Source organism: Drosophila sechellia, unplaced genomic scaffold (genome assembly GCF_004382195.2).
Source record: "Drosophila sechellia strain sech25 unplaced genomic scaffold, ASM438219v1 U_46, whole genome shotgun sequence".
Taxonomy (NCBI): Eukaryota; Metazoa; Arthropoda; class Insecta; order Diptera; family Drosophilidae; genus Drosophila; species Drosophila sechellia.
Window position 1 is genome coordinate 15,001 of NW_022611320.1, and position 20,135 is coordinate 35,135.

The window sequence follows — 20,135 nt, forward strand, 5'->3', positions numbered from 1 at the left end:
TTATTTTTTTTTTTATACATATAATAAATATTAATTTTTATATGTTTATTATTTAATTTACTCATATAATTGCCAAATTCATATGAATACATAAGTTTTGAACAATATGAGAGGTCGGCAACCACTGCCTACCTATAGTAGTTTTTGAACCCTCTGTCGTAATTCCGGTCGTTTACACTACTATACCCTCTCACTATAATGGCTTTTCTCTATAATACTAAGAGAATATGGGAATATCTCAGCATTTTTTCCCATATACATATAATAATTAACCATTTTCATATGTATATTATTTAATTTAATCATATAATTGCCAAAATCATATGAATACATAAGTTTTGAACAATATGAGAGGTCGGCAACCACTGCCTACCTATAGTAGTTTTTGAACCCTCTGTCGTAATTCCGGTCGTTTACACTACTATACCCTCTCACTATAATGGATTTTCTCTATAATACTAAGAGAATGTGGGAATATTTCAGCATTTTTTCCCTTATACATATAATAATTAATCATTTTCATATGTATATTATTTAATTTACTCATACAATTGCCAAAATCATATGAATACATAAGTTTTGAACAATATGAGAGGTCGGCAACCACTGCCTACCTATAGTAGTTTTTGAACCCTCTGTCGTAATTCCGGTCGTTTACACTACTATACCCTCTCACTTAAATGGCTTTTCTCTATAATACTAAGAGAATATGGGAATATCTCAGCATTTTTTCCCATATACATATAATAATTAACCATTTTCATATGTATATTATTTAATTTAATCATATAATTGCCAAAATCATATGAATACATAAGTTTTGAACAATATGAGAGGTCGGCAACCACTGCCTACCTATAGTAGTTTTTGAACCCTCTGTCGTAATTCCGGTCGTTTACACTACTATACCCTCTCACTATAATGGATTTTCTCTATAATACTAAGAGAATGTGGGAATATTTCAGCATTTTTTCCCTTATACATATAATAATTAATCATTTTCATATGTATATTATTTAATTTACTCATACAATTGCCAAAATCATATGAATACATAAGTTTTGAACAATATGAGAGGTCGGCAACCACTGCCTACCTATAGTAGTTTTTGAACCCTCTGTCGTAATTCCGGTGGTTTACACTACTATACCCTCTCACTTAAATGGCTTTTCTCTATAATACTAAGAGAATATGGGAATATCTCTGCATTTTTTCCCATATACATATAATAATTAATCATTTTCGTATGTATATTATTTAATTTACTCATACAATTGCCAAAATCATATGAATACATAAGTTTTGAACAATATGAGAGGTCGGCAACCACTGCCTACCTATAGTAGTTTTTGAACCCTCTGTCGTAATTCCGGTCGTTTACACTACTATACCCTCTCACTTAAATGGCTTTTCTCTATAATACTAAGAGAATATGGGAATATCTCTGCATTTTTTCCCATATACATATAATAATTAACCATTTTCATATGTATATTATTTAATTTAATCATATAATTGCCAAAATCATATGAATACATAAGTTTTGAACAATATGAGAGGTCGGCAACCACTGCCTACCTATAGTAGTTTTTGAACCCTCTGTCGTAATTCCGGTCGTTTACACTACTATACCCTCTCACTATAATGGATTTTCTCTATAATACTAAGAGAATGTGGGAATATTTCAGCATTTTTTCCCTTATACATATAATAATTAATCATTTTCATATGTATATTATTTAATTTACTCATATAATTGCCAAATTCATATGAATACATAAGTTTTGAACAATATGAGAGGTCGGCAACCACTGCCTACCTATAGTAGTTTTTGAACCCTCTGTCGTAATTCCGGTCGTTTACACTACTATACCCTCTCACTATAATGGATTTTCTCTATAATACTAAGAGAATGTGGGAATATTTCAGCATTTTTTCCCTTATACATATAATAATTAATCATTTTCATATGTATATTATTTAATTTACTCATACAATTGCCAAAATCATATGAATACATAAGTTTTGAACAATATGAGAGGTCGGCAACCACTGCCTACCTATAGTAGTTTTTGAACCCTCTGTCGTAATTCCGGTCGTTTACACTACTATACCCTCTCACTTAAATGGCTTTTCTCTATAATACTAAGAGAATATGGGAATATCTTAGCATTTTTTCCCATATACATATAATAATTAACCATTTTCATATGTATATTTTTTAATTTACTCATATAATTGCCAAAATCATATAAATACATAAGTTTGAACAATATCAGAGGTCGGCAACGGTCTTTCCTCTATAATACTAAGATAATATGGGAATATTTCATCATTTTTTCCCTTATACATATAATAATTAATCATTTTCATATGTATATTATTTAATTTACTCGTATAATTGTCAAAATCCTATGAACACATAAGAGAATACAATATGAGAGGTCGGCGCAACCATAATATAGTAGTTGATGACGAGGTGTTTGGCAACTTGACACAATCCATTAAAGTCTTTATATTAATTATATGAAAGGGACAATATCATATGCGTCACTAAATTGATGACGAGGTGTTTGGCAACTTGATACAATTCTTTAAAGTCTTTATATCAAAAATTATATGATAGGGACAATATCATATGCGTCACTAAATTGATGACGAGGTGTTTGGCAACTTGACACAATTCATTAGAGTCTGTATATTAATTATATGATAGGGACAATATCATATGCGTCACTAAATTGATGACGAGGTGTTTGGCAACTTGATACAATTCTTTAAAGTCTTTATATCAAAAATTATATAATAAGGACAATATCATATGCGTCACTAAATTGATGACGAGGTGTTTGGCAACTTGACACAATCCATTAAAGTCTTTATATTAATTATATGATAGGGACAATATCATATGCGTCACTAAATTGATGACGAGGTGTTTGGCAACTTGATACAATTCTTTAAAGTCTTTATATCAAAAATTATATGATAGGGACAATATCATATGCGTCACTAAATTGATGACGAGGTGTTTGGCAACTTGACACAATTCATTAAAGTCTGTATATTAATTATATGATAGGGACAATATCATATGCGTCACTAAATTGATGACGAGGTGTTTGGCAACTTGATACAATTCTTTAAAGTCTTTATATCAAAAATTATATGATAAGGACAATATCATATGCGTCACTAAATTGATGACGAGGTGTTTGGCAACTTGACACAATCCATTAAAGTCTTTATATTAATTATATGATAGGGACAATATCATATGCGTCACTAAATTGATGACGAGGTGTTTGGCAACTTGATACAATTCTTTAAAGTCTTTATATCAAAAATTATATGATAAGGACAATATCATATGCGTCACTAAATTGATGACGAGGTGTTTGGCAACTTGACACAATTCATTAAAGTCTTTATATTAATTATATGATAGGGACAATATCATATGCGTCACTAAATTGATGACGAGGTGTTTGGCAACTTGACACAATCCATTAAAGTCTTTATATTAATTATATGATAGGGACAATATCATATGCGTCACTAAATTGATGACGAGGTGTTTGGCAACTTGATTCAATTCTTTAAAGTCTTTATATCAAAAATTATATGATAAGGACAATATCATATGCGTCACTAAATTGATGACGAGGTGTTTGGCAACTTGACACAATTCATTAAAGTCTGTATATTAATTATATGATAGGGACAATATCATATGCGTCACTAAATTGATGACGAGGTGTTTGGCAACTTGATACAATTCTTTAAAGTCTTTATATCAAAAATTATATGATAGGGACAATATCATATGCGTCACTAAATTGATGACGAGGTGTTTGGCAACTTGACACAATTCATTAAAGTCTTTATATTAATTATATGATAGGGACAATATCATATGCGTCACTAAATTGATGACGAGGTGTTTGGCAACTTGACACAATCCATTAAAGTCTTTATATTAATTATATGATAGGGACAATATCATATGCGTCACTAAATTGATGACGAGGTGTTTGGCTACAGGAAAAAATCATTTATTTATCGAATCATCAAGCAAAGGATAAGCTTCAGTGGATCGCAGTATGGCAGCTGCTCAACCACTTACAACACCTTGCCTGTTACAAAAGTCGTTTACAATTGATTCTAGGCTTTGTCATTGTATTAAATAATGCTTTTATATGTAACTAGCGCGGCATCAGGTGATCGAAGATCCTCCTAATTTACTATGTTACAAATTACATTGGCATCACATCCATTGTCGTTTATAAAATAAATTATAAACTTTAAATGGTTTAGAAGCCATACAATGCAAATTGCCCCTTATTTATCATTGCAGTCCAGCACGGATACGACCTTAGAGGCGTTCAGGCATAATCCAACGGACGTAGCGTCATACCACTGTTCGCTCGAACAAGTATTGTGCCATTGGTCCGTACCTGCGGTTCCTCTCGTACTACGCAGGAATGCTGTCGCAACAACGTTTTGTCATTAGTAGGGTAAAACTAACCTGTCTCACGACGGTCTAAACCCAGCTCACGTTCCCTTGCATGGGTGAACAATCCAACGCTTGGTGAATTTTGCTTCACAATGATAGGAAGAGCCGACATCGAAGGATCAAAAAGCGACGTCGCTATGAACGCTTGGCCGCCACAAGCCAGTTATCCCTATGGTAACTTTTCTGACACCTCTTGTTAAAAACTCTTTAAACCAAAAGGATCGATAGGCCGAGCTTTTGCTGTCCCTGTGTGTACTGAACACCGAGATCAAGTCAGCATTTGCCCTTTTGCTCTATGTGTGGTTTCTGTCCGCACTGAGCTGGCCTTGGGACACCTCCGTTATTATTTGAGAGATGTACCGCCCCAGTCAAACTCCCTACCTGGCAATGTCCTTGAATTGGATCATACCTGAGTAATTGGAGTTATACCAAATTTTCAAATCAAAAATACATAAATGCATCGTTTTATTAAAGAATTTGTTTGCGATTATATAACAAACTCGTGATACTTTGATCAAGAAGCTTGCATCAAAACCCAATACCATAAGATATAATAAATATATCCGTATAATGGCTAGGAAATGATACACGTTCCATTTAATCAAGTAAGTAAGGAAACAATAAGAGTAGTGGTATTTCATTGACGATACCAAACCGAGGTCTAATATCTCCCACTTATTCTACACCTCTTATGTCTCCTTACACTGCCAGATTAGAGTCAAGCTCAAAAGGGTCTTCTTTCCCCGCTAATTATTCCAAGCCCGTTCCCTTGGCTGTGGTTTCGCTAGATAGTAGATAGGGACAGTGACTTTCGGACCTCTCCGAACTTGTTTTACGTGGCGTGTTCCACACTGAAGGGATTACAACCACGACACCCTGAACACCCACAAGTGGTGCATGTATCAACATGGTGCATGAGTCTGGATACGCCAGACAAACGTCCCGGACTGGAAGCTATAGCTATGTACATAGCGACCACCCCGGTAGCAATTCGAGTACTTGCTTGCCGGGCAAGCACTCCCCCTTGCTGAGGAGCGAGATCTACCTAAAATCTCTACTGATCTCTGGGTCACAGCACCCGAGTTTTGCGCAACTAGCACCGTAACTCAAACGTCGAACACGAAGGCTCTACCCGCGATATGGGTATCAACCACAGCCACCACGATACTCCCACCAGGGGGCCTACCTCAATGTGCTGTCTTGGAGCAGCACAACCCGTGGTACCGAAAGAGAGGCTCGGTGGGCCTCCTCCTTTTGCTCCGACAAGCATGGTTAGAGGAACCAGTCGCTATATTAGTCGCCTCTTACGACAAGCAATAGCGGGCTGTGGAAGTATTCTCGCCCGCTAACCACACGGCGAAGTTTTGGGCTAAATACCCCTCCTCCTACGGAACACCTCGTCCGCAAACGCTGCCAGCCGTTGAATCCTCTGCTGATCTTCCAGGATTCTATTGAAGGTCCAGTTTTCGCCAAGGCGCTGCACTCCAAGTCCATCGAGGTTTCGCAAATCTGCATATAGAGGACAAGCGCACAATATGTGCATCCAGTCCTCATATGGATCACCACAAGCGCAAGCAGTGGTATCGCTGAGGGCTCTCCCTTGCAAAAATGCGTTAAACGACCCGTGACCTGTCAGCAGGAAAGACGTCCTCATCGAGAATCCAAAGCTTGGATCTCGATAGGCGAGAGTGACGTATGGGATGAACTTGTGCGTCACCCGTCCTGGTTCGCTGTCGTCATCCCATCTGTTTTGCCAATTCTGCAGCAAGCACTCCTCTAGGCGAGTCTTCCTCTGCTTCCAGCTTAGACACGTAGTGTCCTCGCCGTATAGCCAGTCGTTCTCCTCCAGCGGGTATCCACGCTTCAGCTTGTACTTGACCGCTAAAAACTTAGCAGCCAAGTCAAGCGGGGGAGCTCCGCCAAGTACCTGCAGTGCCACTGTGGACACTGTTCGGCATACCGAAAGGCATCCAAGCAGGATTAGCCTCTGGCAGGAGGCTAGTCGTCTCCGGGCGGCTACCTGTTCGGCGGTGTCATACCATACCGGGGCACCAAACAGCACACAAGGTGCCATGAGTCCGTCATATATGGTCCGCCTGGCTCGAGGACTGAAGCCCCAGTCGGCTCGAAGCACACGCGCCAATGCTCCAACGACTCCGGTCATCCGCTGGCGAAGCGAAGCTATGTGCGTGAGGAATTTCATTCCTTCACTGACCGTGATGCCAAGGTACCGACAGCTACGCACATACGGAAGGTTCGCTCCAGCAAACCTCACCGTAGGCGCACGTCTCAAGGCACCTTTCAGCAGCATTATTACCGTCTTGCTGGTCGAGACGGTAACGCCAACTTCCGCTCCCCACGCTTCTACGATGGACATCAGCTCTGCACCTTTTTCCTCTAGCTCAGCTCGGGAATTTCCCTCGACGAGAAGCAGCAAGTCATCCGCGTATGCACTCAGCTGGCAATACGGCTGGAGACGCTGAAGCAGTACATCCATCAGTATGTCCCAGATAAATGGGCCACTGATTGACCCCTGCGGGCAGCCTCTAGTTACCGGTACATCCACAGTACCGGAACTGCTTCGGATCACTGCTCTTCGGCCGGAGAAAAAGCTCTGCCACAAGCCCATCTCCCGGCATCCCAAGTCGGCTAGTCGGCGGAGTGCAGCACTCCATTCGACGTTGTCGAATGCTCCTTTGAAGTCCACGAATGTGCCGAGCACGTATTGCGCCGGGCTGGCACAAACACTGCTCTTCACGTGCCTCCAAGCATCCTCCACACATCGTCCTTGGCGAAATCCAAATTGCCATCTGCAGCCTTCCGGAAGAACTTCTCTCACACGATTCACCATGATGGCCTCGAGCACCTTACCAAAGACTGGTAGCAAGCATATTCCTCTATATGAGGAGGGCTCACATTTGTCCTTATCTGGCCCTTTGAGCAGCGAGACAACTCGTGGGCACTTCCACTCAGCGGGAAAGTATCCTAATCGGATGCATCGGGAAAACAACGATGCAAGGTGCTCGGGTATGGCGCGCCAGACTGCCTTGCAGATAGTGCCATTAATGCCGTCCAAGCCGGGAGAGCGCCTGCTCTTCAACCGGGCAACACATGCATCAACCTCGAATACTTCGAGGGCCGGTGGGACTTCCTCCGCGATGGCAGTCGGTGCTTCGGACTCCGCAACTGGGAAGAAATTGCGGAGGAGCACTCGTGCACAGTCACCCCAATCGGTGATCATCTCGCCATTCACGCGGAGGCACCCAATCTCCGTGCACTTCCTGCGGCCTCGGCAAATCTTATAGACGCGCCCCCATGGGTCGTCGGCATGATCTCCCACGAAGCGTTTCCACTCATCCATTTTCGCCCTCCAAATGAGCTTCTTGTAGTTGGCTGAGGCCCGCCTCAGGTCGACCAATACACGCTCTATTGCGGCATCATCATCATGACGCCTTCCATTTTGAAGTAGGCGACGAAGTCTCCGGACTTCGCGCCTTGCATCACAGAGGTCGGCAGTCCACCAACGTGCTCTCCTGCTGGGCAATCGGATGGACTTTCTTCCCAGCGCAATATCACATACATTATGTACTATACTGCGCAGGGTCGAAACTTGCTGGTCCAACGGCGACTCTGAGAAGTTTTCCGGAAGTTCGGCTGCTCTACTCACCATTTCCTCCTTGAACAATCGCCAACGTGCATTGGAGAAGTTCCAGGACGGCACAGGAGCTATGCTCTCAACTGCGCGCGCGGTAGTTGGTTCGGCCACAACAGTAATGATGTTGTGGTCACTCAATTCCCACTCGTCCACTCTCCACTCATATGTGGCCCACATAGATGCTGCCTCATTGACGATTGTCACGTCGATATCGCTTGTAGCTCTGTAATTATCGAACGTGTACACCTCTGTTGACTGGTTTAGGGCGGCGACTCTTGCCTCCAGCATCCACTCTGACAGCAGCTCACCCCGTCTGTAGTTAGCTTGCCCCTCGGCATGACGAGAGAGTTTGCTAAGCCACATGGGGGACACTGCATTCGCGTCGAGGCCCAGGATTGCGGGGGTTCTGCTGGCCTGCAGCAGGACCGCATCCATGTACCGGATGTACGGTTCCAGAGGTGCATCATACTGGCAGTATGCGGCGCAAAGGAAGATTGAGCCAAAACTCCCTTTCACGACCAGACATACGCCATAATCTGTGGTGAGGGTCTCCACTGGCATACAGATGGCTTCCTGGTGATCCACTAGGATGGCTGCCTTCCCTCGCCGATCGATGAAAATTCTCATTCCTTCAGGCAGCACATCCATTCCGTCCCCGCCGAGATACGGCTCCTGCACCAGCGCGAACATAGACTCCGATCTCCTGAGTCGGACTCCGAGCTCGATGGTCGCAGCTCGGCCTCGGCCACAGTTCGCTTGGATGAAGCTAAACATTAGTGTCTAGCTTGCACCCTCGCCAGCAACGCCCCGTATATCGGGCAAACGCTCGAGAGCATGTAATGCCCCGAGGGTTGCCCTCTGTGGCGGCAGTTCCGGCAGTCCACCGGGTTTTGGCACTTTGCCGCAGTGTGGCCTTGTTGCCCGCACTGGCGACAGACACTATCCTTCTGCCGGCATTCGCTGACCTTGTGGTCGAAACCCACACATCTGTGGCAGGCGTATGTGCGGACCTGTGACCGGCATCGGAATGAGAACCACTTGATGTAGACACGACCTACATCAAGCTTCGCCATCGCCCGGTCGTCAACCTCCAGCGTCACATTTACTGTGGCGCCGTCAGCTACCGACCACGCCTTGGTCACCAGGTGCACTGACTTCTTAAACTGGGCCAGATTCATTTCGCTGTCGAAGTTGTTTTCGTGGAGCTCCTTCATAAACTCCTCAGGGCCGATAGCTGTGTCGACGTCATATACGACGACCTTCGGCTTCTCGGCCGCATTCCGTGCCACATTTAGGCCAACCTCGGCGAATCTTTTTGAAGCGACCACCTTCTGCAGCTCTCCCACCGAAGGAGTGCGAATGATCGCACCACCACCTCGACGGAGCTCACGGACCTCGTGTACTCTGACTCCGAGAGAGGGTGCAACCATCGTTCGCACCTTTTCCGCTATGTCTTTCCCCGATAGCGCAGGGTCGTCGCACTTCACCACCGCTGACCACGTCTCGCGGACCTTGGTAGTCCGCGGGGCAGCGATGGGTGCAACCTGCTGCATCTGGGGAGCATTGGCGGCCGTATTTTTCAACAGATTCAACGACGGCGGCGGCGGTGGCGGCATAGCAAGCCGCGTCTCCAGCTCTCCGCACCGGAGCATTAGCGCCAACACCAGCTCATCGTAGCGGCTGATAGCATATGAGAGCTCTTCCGTGTCCACTTCTCCTAGTCTGCGGAAGCTGCTTCTCACCATGCGCTGTGTGGCCGACAGCTCTGCCATCATGGCTGCTTGCCCAGCACGGGCGGCAGCGGTGGCGGCAGTGGCAGTGGTGGCAACAATTTTAGCAGCAGTGAAAACGGCGGAGGCAGCAGTGTGGTCGGCAGCAGGGGCAGCAGTAGGATCAGCAGCGGTGGCAGCAGCGTGGGGGGGGGCAGCATCAATGGCAGCGTTCTCCGTAGCCGCCCGGGCGTCCTCCAGCGACGAAAACGGCTCCTCCAGTACCCCAACGGGTTCTGGCACTCCATTCGATGCCAGGGCAACCAATTTCGCCTGCGTTGGCGCCGAGCTCTTAGATGCCAGATGGCTTCTGCGCCTGCCTCGTCTGGACTTCATCGAGGCACTACTTCCGCTCAAGGCACTCGCGCTGCTGTCGCTCTCCATCGGCATAAATACGATGGTGGCTCCACCTACCGTCGACGCCAGCAACCGTATGCTCGTTTACTCGCTGACAAAAGGTAGTTGCTCTGGAACTCGAGCTCCACCTATCGGTAGAGTCTGGTAGCACTAAAACTCTCCCTAGACACAAACCTTAGCAGTGACTCCCACCAATAAGCTTTGTGACAGCTGATCAAAAAGCTTACTCGAAAAACTTACTCGTAAGTTCGCCTTCAGCACGTGCTAAGTGGAAAATTCCCAACAATTAATTGTTAATTACTTCCAAACCGCTTGTTTATAACACACGAAAATTAGCACACGACTTTCGCGGAGCACTAATTCACCGATTTTATTACTTTCCAAACACGGAAAACCAAGTTCTTCGCAATCTGTACACGAGCGCAACGAAAACACGTCCGTCGTTAATCCATTCATGCGCGTCACTAATTAGATGACGAGGCATTTGGCTACCTTAAGAGAGTCATAGTTACTCCCGCCGTTGACCCGCGCTTACTTGAATTTCTTCACTTTGACATTCAGAGCACTGGGCAGAAATCACATTGTGTCAACACCCGCTAGGGCCATCACAATGCTTTGTTTTAATTAGACAGTCGGATTCCCCAAGTCCGTGCCAGTTCTGAATTGATTGTTAATTGATAATCGTTATAATTGATAAGAACTAATTGGTTTAACCCAAATAGTATTCTTAAAAATTTTAGCAAGAAAGTTCCACAATTGGCTACGTAACTAAACTATCCGGGGAACAAGTAACTAACATAAATGCTAGAAACTCTATTTACCCAGAACGAGCACATAAACCATGTTATTGTTTCCCAATCAAGCCCGACTATCTCAATCTTCAGAGCCAATCCTTATCCCGAAGTTACGGATCTAATTTGCCGACTTCCCTTACCTACATTATTCTATCGACTAGAGACTCTTCACCTTGGAGACCAGCTGCGGATATTGGTACGGCCTGTTGAGAAGTTTGCGTGTCCCCACCATAAATTTTCAAGGTCCGAGGAGAAAATATCGACACAACAGTATATGTCATGCTCTTCTAGCCCATCTACCATATCTCTCTGCGAAAGACTTCCATGGTAGTACGGCTATAAAACAGAAAAGAAAACTCTTCCGATATCTCTCGACGGCTTCTTTATGGTCGTTCCTGTTGCCAGGATGAGCACGAGGCCCATATTTAATAACAAACGGATACTCAACAGGTTACGGAATTGGAACCGTATTCCCTTTCGTTCAAAATTATTCAAGTGTATTATATTCGCTTTGTTTATATAGTTAGGCATTTTTGTTTTACTTGAAAATTTTCGGCTTTCGCCTTGAACTTAGGACCGACTAACTCGTGATCAACCACTGTTCACACGAAACCCTTCTCCACTTCAGTCCTCCAAGGTCTCATTCGATTATTTGCTACTACCACCAAGATCTGTACCAATGGCAGCTCCATGCAGGCTTACGCCAAACACTTCTACGCATACCATTGTACCTTCCTACTCACTAAAGTTTCAAAATTTATATCACAAGTAATATAAATCATCTACTTTAGCGGTAATGTATAGGTATACAACTTAAGCGCCATCCATTTTAAGGGCTAGTTGCTTCGGCAGGTGAGTTGTTACACACTCCTTAGCGGATTTCGACTTCCATGATCACCGTCCTGCTGTTTTAAGCAACCAACGCCTTTCATGGTATCTGCATGAGTTGTTAATTTGGGCACCGTAACATTACGTTTGGTTCATCCCACAGCGCCAGTTCTGCTTACCAAAAGTGGCCCACTGGGCACATTATATCATAACCTTGAACTTCATATCAAGAAAGTTAAGGTTCTTACCCATTTAAAGTTTGAGAATAGGTTAAGATCGTTTCGACCCTAAGGCCTCTAATCATTCGCTTTACCAGATAAGATTATTTTATATAATATTAAAATGCACCAGCTATCCTGAGGGAAACTTCGGAAGGAACCAGCTACTAGATGGTTCGATTGGTCTTTCGCCCCTATACTCAATTCTGACAATCGATTTGCACGTCAGAACTGTTTCGGTCTTCCATCAGGGTTTCCCCTGACTTCAACCTGATCAAGTATAGTTCACCATCTTTCGGGTCACAGCATATATGCTCAAGGTACGTTCCAGTTAGAGGCATAAATAATATAAATATACATTATACATAACTATATAGAACGCCCCGGGATTGTGTTAATTAGCTATAAATAGCTAAAAAACTAATCCCATTATTAGTCAAGTTAATTACGCTATTAGGTTTACATCCCAATAACTTGCACATATGTTAGACTCCTTGGTCCGTGTTTCAAGACGGGTCCCGAAGGTATCCTGAATCTTTCGCATTGTTAATCATACAAGAGCATATAATAAACACAAAAATCAATGATAATTATGCCATTATATAATTCCGAAAAATTAACGCTCTGTAATAATATAAATCTATCAGCACTTTATCAAATTAATAACATTTATTCTGTGTTAAAATGCAAGCAATTTAATTGGAATAAACTATAAGTTATATTTTATGATAAATTTGGGATATGCTAATAGATTACAATGTCCTTATATGGAAAAAATGCACATTATTCTTAATAATATTATTTAAATATTACAATTTTAATGATGAATTTTCCATAACGGATATTCAGGTTCATCGGGCTTAACCTCTAAGCAGTTTCACGTACTGTTTAACTCTCTATTCAGAGTTCTTTTCAACTTTCCCTCACGGTACTTGTTTACTATCGGTCTCATGGTTATATTTAGTTTTAGATGGAGTTTACCACCCACTTAGTGCTGCACTATCAAGCAACACGACTCTTTGGAAACATCATCTAGCAATCATTAACGTTATACGGGCCTGGCACCCTCTATGGGTAAATGGCCTCATTTAAGAAGGACTTAAATCATTAATTTCTCATACTAGAATATTGACGCTCCATACACTGCATCTCACATTTGCCATATAGACAAAGTGACTTAGTGCTGAACTGTTTTCTTTTCGCTCGCCGCTACTAAGAAAATCCTTGTTAGTTTCTTTTCCTCCCCTAATTAATATGCTTAAATTCAGGGGTAGTCCCATATGAGTTGAGGTTGTATATATAACTATATTTTGCCATAAATTCTTTATATATAAATGATAAAACAATCAATTAAATTCGTTATAAATAGTTCCAATAGTTCTTGTAAGCAAAGTCATTTTTATCCATTTAACGAACCAACGAAGAATAATAACAAAACCAAGATTTTTCTTTTTCCGAATCATTAATAAGAGACAATTCTAGATGAAAAATATTTCAATTTTTTATGCTAGACATTTCTCAGTATTATTTGATTGAAAAGAAAATATTTCTCTTCGTTTTTCACATTCAAATGTGAGATAATGTTTTTCATTTCTTTTTTAATATTATGAATAAAATCATTATTTAATCCAATAATATACCATATGCTTATAAAAAATTTATAAACAACTTAATTAGCATAGTCTTACAACCCTCAACCATATGTAGTCCAAGCAGCACTATAAAATTAATTAAAGTACATAACAGCATGGACTGCGATATGCGTTCAAAATGTCGATGTTCATGTGTCCTGCAGTTCACACGATGACGCACAGTTTGCTGCGTTCTTCATCGACCCATGAGCCGAGTGATCCACCGCTTAGAGTTTTATAATTCAATTTTATATAATGTCAATATTGTTTTTATTGAAAGAAATTAAAAATACACCATTTTACTGGCATATATCAATTCCTTCAATAAATTTATTTTTATACCTAAAATAAATGTTGCGAAATGTCTTAGTTTCATATAAGCATTATGTATCATAATAATCTGGTTATGGTTTGCTATTTTGGGTGACACATACTGCAAAATTTATATAAAACATTAACCTGATGGATGACAGGTACAAACATTGTATATTTTAGGTTGTTGCATTAGCCAACGTATGCTCATAACATAGATGAACAATACATATTCGCAACGCGTGTATATTATGGTCCATATACACACACACTTATTTTGATTACCACACATTCAAATTATTTTTATTTTAATTCGACTTCTACTTTCGAATTTAGTTTAGTTTCTTCGATTTCCATTTTCGAGAATTTGTTTTTATAGGAAACGCCGTTGTTGTAGTAAGTACTGCCACAAATACGCACAGCAACATTAATAATGTTAAAGTCTTTTTATGAGGTTGCCAAGCCCCACATATAAAATAAAAGCCATCTTCATTTTATTTTGACTTTAACTTTTGATTCCGTGGAATCATTTTGTAATATTTTTATTTTGGTAAATTGTATTTATTTGTATTATAACAAATATTTATTAACGATAAGGATATTATACAATAATGATCCTTCCGCAGGTTCACCTACGGAAACCTTGTTACGACTTTTACTTCCTCTAAATAATCAAGTTCGGTCAACTTTTGCGAAACAACCGTAACACGCAAGGCGTCACAGTGATCACGTCCGGAGACCTCACTAAATAATTCAATCGGTAGTAGCGACGGGCGGTGTGTACAAAGGGCAGGGACGTAATCAATGCGAGTTAATGACTCACACTTACTGGGAATTCCAAGTTCATGTGAACAGTTTCAGTTCACAATCCCAAGCATGAAGTGGTTCAGCGGTTTACCCGGACCTCTCGGTCTAGGAAATACACGTTGATACTTTCATTGTAGCGCGCGTGCAGCCCAGGACATCTAAGGGCATCACAGACCTGTTATTGCTCAATCTCATTATTGCTAGACGCAATTTGTCCATTTAAGAAGCTAGTGTCCTTATAATGGGACAAACCAACAGGTACGGCTCCACTTACATAAACACATTCAAACACAATAAACATTTTACTGCCACCATGAATGAAGGCTACATAAGCTTCAGCACCATAATCCTGAAGATATCTATTTAATATATTTGAGTCTCGTTCGTTATCGGAATTAACCAGACAAATCACTCCACGAACTAAGAACGGCCATGCACCACCACCCATAGATTCGAGAAAGAGCTATCAATCTGTCTTACACACTTATGTTCGGACCTGGTAAGTTTTCCCGTGTTGAGTCAAATTAAGCCGCAGGCTCCACTCCTGGTGGTGCCCTTCCGTCAATTCCTTTAAGTTTCAGCTTTGCAACCATACTTCCCCGGAGCCCAAAAGCTTTGGTTTCCCGGGAAGCGACTGAGAGAGCCATAAAAGTAGCTACACCCAATTGCTAGCTGGCATCGTTTATGGTTAGAACTAGGGCGGTATCTGATCGCCTTCGAACCTCTAACTTTCGTTCTTGATTAATGAAAACATCTTTGGCAAATGCTTTCGCTTAAGTTAGTCTTACGACGGTCCAAGAATTTCACCTCTCGCGTCGTAATACTAATGCCCCCAAACTGCTTCTATTAATCATTACCTCTTGATCTGAAAACCAATGAAAGCAGAACAGAGGTCTTATTTCATTATCCCATGCACAGAATATTCAGGCATTTGAAGCCTGCTTTAAGCACTCTAATTTGTTCAAGTAATAGTACCGGCCCACAATAACACTCGTTTAAGAGCACTAGTGCAGGTTTTTAAATAGGAGGAACATATGAAAAAATACAAGTATTTAATCACATATAAGAACTCCACCGGTAATACGCTTACATACATAAAGGTATAGTACTAACCACAATTGTAAGTTGTACTACCCGTATGAAGCACAAGTTCAACTACGAACGTTTTAACCGCAACAACTTTAATATACGCTATTGGAGCTGGAATTACCGCGGCTGCTGGCACCAGACTTGCCCTCCAATTGGTCCTTGTTAAAGGATTTAAAGTGTACTCATTCCAATTACAGGCCTCGGATATGAGTCCTGTATTGTTATTTTTCGTCACTACCTCCCCGAGCTGGGAGTGGGTAATTTACGCGCCTGCTGCCTTCCTTAGATGTGGTAGCCGTTTCTCAGGCTCCCTCTCCGGAATCGAACCCTGATTCCCCGTTACCCCGTTGCAACCATGGTAGTCCTAGATACTACCATCAAAGTTGATAGGGCAGACATTTGAAAGATCTGTCGTCGGTACAAGACCATACGATCTGCATGTTATCTAGAGTTCAACCAATATAACGATCTTGCGATCGCTTGGTTTTAGCCTAATAAAAGCACATGTCCCATAAGGTTCATGTTTTAATTGCATGTATTAGCTCTAGAATTACCACAGTTATCCAAGTAACTGTTAACGATCTAAGGAACCATAACTGATATAATGAGCCTTTTGCGGTTTCACTTTTAATTCGTGTGTACTTAGACATGCATGGCTTAATCTTTGAGACAAGCATATAACTACTGCAGGATCAACCAGAATAATGTTTTTCCTTCATATTCCATTCATATTTTTTGAATCGAAATAAGCAATATAATAGATATATAGATTTTTCACTTTATATAATTCCATGATTTTTATTATATGAATAAAATTCAATATTTCGCCTTTGGGTAAAATTTAAATATATAAATATAAGTAAAAAATCTATTCGATTACGGCCATTTTTATATAGCATTCGTAATCCATATTTTCATTTTTAATTTATACTTGTTTTACCAATATAACAAGAATTTCATATAATTATTGTAATATATATGTTTCTATAATTTTATCTTTTTATATATACATATTTCATTATAAAATATCATTTTATTTCCACATACATAATTATTGTATCCACACATGTACAATTTTGTTTAACCAATATAAATATTAAGTTAAATCATTTGCATTTTGAAGATAAATTTAAAATTTATCTCTTTTCAATATCTCTCTGGTAATATATAACATAAACCAAGCGCATATGATAATATTTCCACATTTAATATATAATTTTATATTTCTTTCATAAGAATCCATATTTGTATTATACCGTAACGATATAATAATCCAACTATACGGCAGTAATAAATTAATATTTGCCTGCCTCCAAAAATTAACGATAATATATGGAAACGATTTGTTATTCTATATATAATAGAAACTTGACTTTTGTTCAACGATATTATCTAAAAAGCGTATATTCCTATTATCCGCGGAGCCAGTCCGTGTTCTATAGAACTGAGAAACAATTTGTACGGATAATAATATACTTTATTTTATGTAACCAATATAAACATAATCCGAAATAAATATTTCGAATAATGCGGGAGGTCGGCAACCACTGCCTACCTATAGTAGTTTTTGAACCCTCTGTCTCAAGCGGTATTTTCAATTCCGTTTGCCACCCAACATACGGTCTATTCTCTATATATTAAGAGATTAGAACATTTCATTTTTTTTCCATTATTCATATATAATTTTTTTTTTTTTTTTTTTTTTCTTTAGCGTGCGTTTATTTATTTAAAATCTGTCCTAGTGGACAATAATTAAATGGTTTTGCGGGGGAACATTAGCTTAAGGGATACTATTGTACATGTATTTGTGGCGGGTTTTATATGTGTTGTCTATTGTTGTGGAAGATCGAGAGGGTGTCTCCTCATGAGACGTCTGCTTGTTTGGCTATTGTCTAACAGGTTGGTGCGAGGTGGTTAGGGTGGTTTTCGAGCCTTTTCAGGTATCTCTCGCTGAGCCTGGAGATTTCATCAGCGACTTGTGGGATTCCAAGTTCCCTATGTATGGCGACATTCTCGTGGTAGGGATGCGCATTACAGGCAATTCTCAAGCACCTATTCTGGAACCGCTGTATACGCAGGCGATTCGTGTGGCTTGCCGTGCCCCATAGCTGTATCCCGTAGGTCCAGATGGGCTTGAGAATTGCCTTGTACACCAGGATTTTGTGGTTCTGCCTTAGCTTGGACCCTCTCCCAATAAGCCAATGCATCTGCCTCAGACGCGCATCGGCCTGTATGCGTTTGCTGACGATGTGGGGACGCCAAGTGAGCCTGCGGTCCAGGGTAAGTCCTAGGTACTTGGGTGCGGGTGCGTTGGGAATGATGACTCCGTTTAGCGTGACCGGTGGGCAGTCTCCTCTCCTTAGTGCAAATGTGTTTGGGTAGATTTTTCCGCGTTCACTACGATGTTCCACCTGCTGAGCCAGGGATGTAGCGCGTCCATTTGCCTTTGGATTGTTTCGGAGGCTTCTCGTGGGTCGGATGAGGAGGCGAGGAAAGCCGTGTCATCTGCATAAGTCGCTATAGTTAGGTTCCTGGAGGGATTATGGGAAGGTCTGCGGTGTAAAGGGTGTACAGTATTGGTCCGAGCACACTGCCTTGCGGAACTCCAGCTCTGATCAGTCTGGGTAGGCTTATTGCACTTCCGCATCTGACTTGGAATGCTCTTCCCTCAGTGTAGGATTTGAGGAGGGTAAAATGGGGCTTGGGAGGTAGGATTTGAGTTTATGGAGGAGTCCAGGATGCCAAACTCTGTCGAATGCCTGCTTCACGTCGAGCATTACAGCGCAGCAGTATTTCTTTTGCTCGAATGCCTCGAGGATCCGTTCGACTAGCCGGTGGCATTGCTCTGGTGTTCCGTGGGAGCGCCTGAAGCCAAACTGGTGATCGGGGATCAAACCAGCCTCATCCAGTACTGGCAATACTCTGCGCAAAAATACTCTTTCGAGTATTTTGGAGAGGATTGCCAGCAAACTAATCGGACGATAGGAGGCGAGATTGGCTTCAGGCTTACCAGGCTTGAGGAGGACAATAACCTCTGCTCTTTTCCACTCTTCCGGGAAGTACCCTAGCCGGAAGCAGCTGTTGTAAATGCTGGCCAGCATTTGTGTGCAGCGGGATGGGAGCATTTTTAGGGCCGCCGCATCTATACGATCCAGGCCTGGAGATTTGTTGTTCTTCAGTAGAGCAATCTCCTGCGCAACTTCCTCAGGGTCGACTGGTTCCAACGGGGGACCGGGAGCTTGGGCTATTGAGAAACCGGGCTGTTTCAGCATGTTCTTCGGCAGTGCAGCAGTCGAACGGAGAGAAGGCGTTGTAAAGGTGTTCGGCGAAAGCTTCTGCTCTTTCAGCATCCGAAAGGCACCAGGATCCATCTGCTTTGCGCACTGCGGAAACCTTTTTGGCTGGTCGTTTAATGTGGCGGGTGACGTTCCACAGATTGTGGTCTGGGTCCCCGGGAGAGAGTTCCTCGAGGAATCTGAGGAAGGAGTCCTGGCGTAGGCTGGAGATCTTGTCCTTCAACTCCTTTGTGGCGTGATTGAGCGCTGTTTTGTCTCTTGGATTGCGCGTCAAGAACCAAACTCTCCTGAGACGCCTCTTCTCAGTCACGAGTGCCGCAATTTCCGGGGACCAGAGGTGGAGGTCCCTGCTAGGTGTTCTCGCAGTCTTTGGTGGCGGTGGGCTTGCGAATTCCGCAGCGTTTTGCATCTGCCTGGTGAGATTCCCGATAGCTTCATCAATGTTCCTGGGTGTGTTGAGGATGGGGTTCGGATTGACGGTGGAGAGCATCCAGGACGCGAACTTGGCGGCGTCGGTATATTTTCCAGTGAGCCTTCTGAGCGGGGTTTTCCTGAGGACTGGCGTGTTGATTAGCACGTTTATTGCACAGTGGTCTGACAGGAGATCAGCATTTGTTGTGCAGCTGATCTTCGCATGCCCTATGCCTTTCGACACAGCAAAGTCCAGTAGGTCTGGAGTCTTGAGGGGATTCGTTGGCCAGTGAGTGGGCTCGCCAGTGGAGTGGCAGTCCAGTCGGTGGCGTTGCAGGTACCCAAACAGAGTTTTCCCTTTGGGGTTGTTGGCGCGCGATCCCCACCAAGAATGTTTGGCGTTATAATCTCCAGCTGCTATGAAGCGGGGCCCAAAATGCTCGAAGAACTCA

General features: G+C 42.2%; 2 non-coding genes and 1 pseudogene across 2 annotated transcripts; all 3 read right to left on the reverse strand.

The window, feature by feature from the left end:
* Positions 1 to 4,062: 4,062 nt before the first annotated feature.
* On the reverse strand, positions 4,063 to 13,431 carry LOC116803307 (annotated as a pseudogene).
* A 393-nt stretch (positions 13,432 to 13,824) lies between these two features.
* LOC116803304 lies at positions 13,825 to 14,003 on the reverse strand. Its single transcript, XR_004363540.1, has one exon. It is a non-coding gene; the product is annotated as a 5.8S ribosomal RNA (ribosomal RNA).
* Positions 14,004 to 14,689: 686 nt separating this feature from the next.
* Positions 14,690 to 16,679, reverse strand: LOC116803306. The gene has a single exon (XR_004363542.1). It is a non-coding gene; the product is annotated as a small subunit ribosomal RNA (ribosomal RNA).
* Positions 16,680 to 20,135: the final 3,456 nt, after the last annotated feature.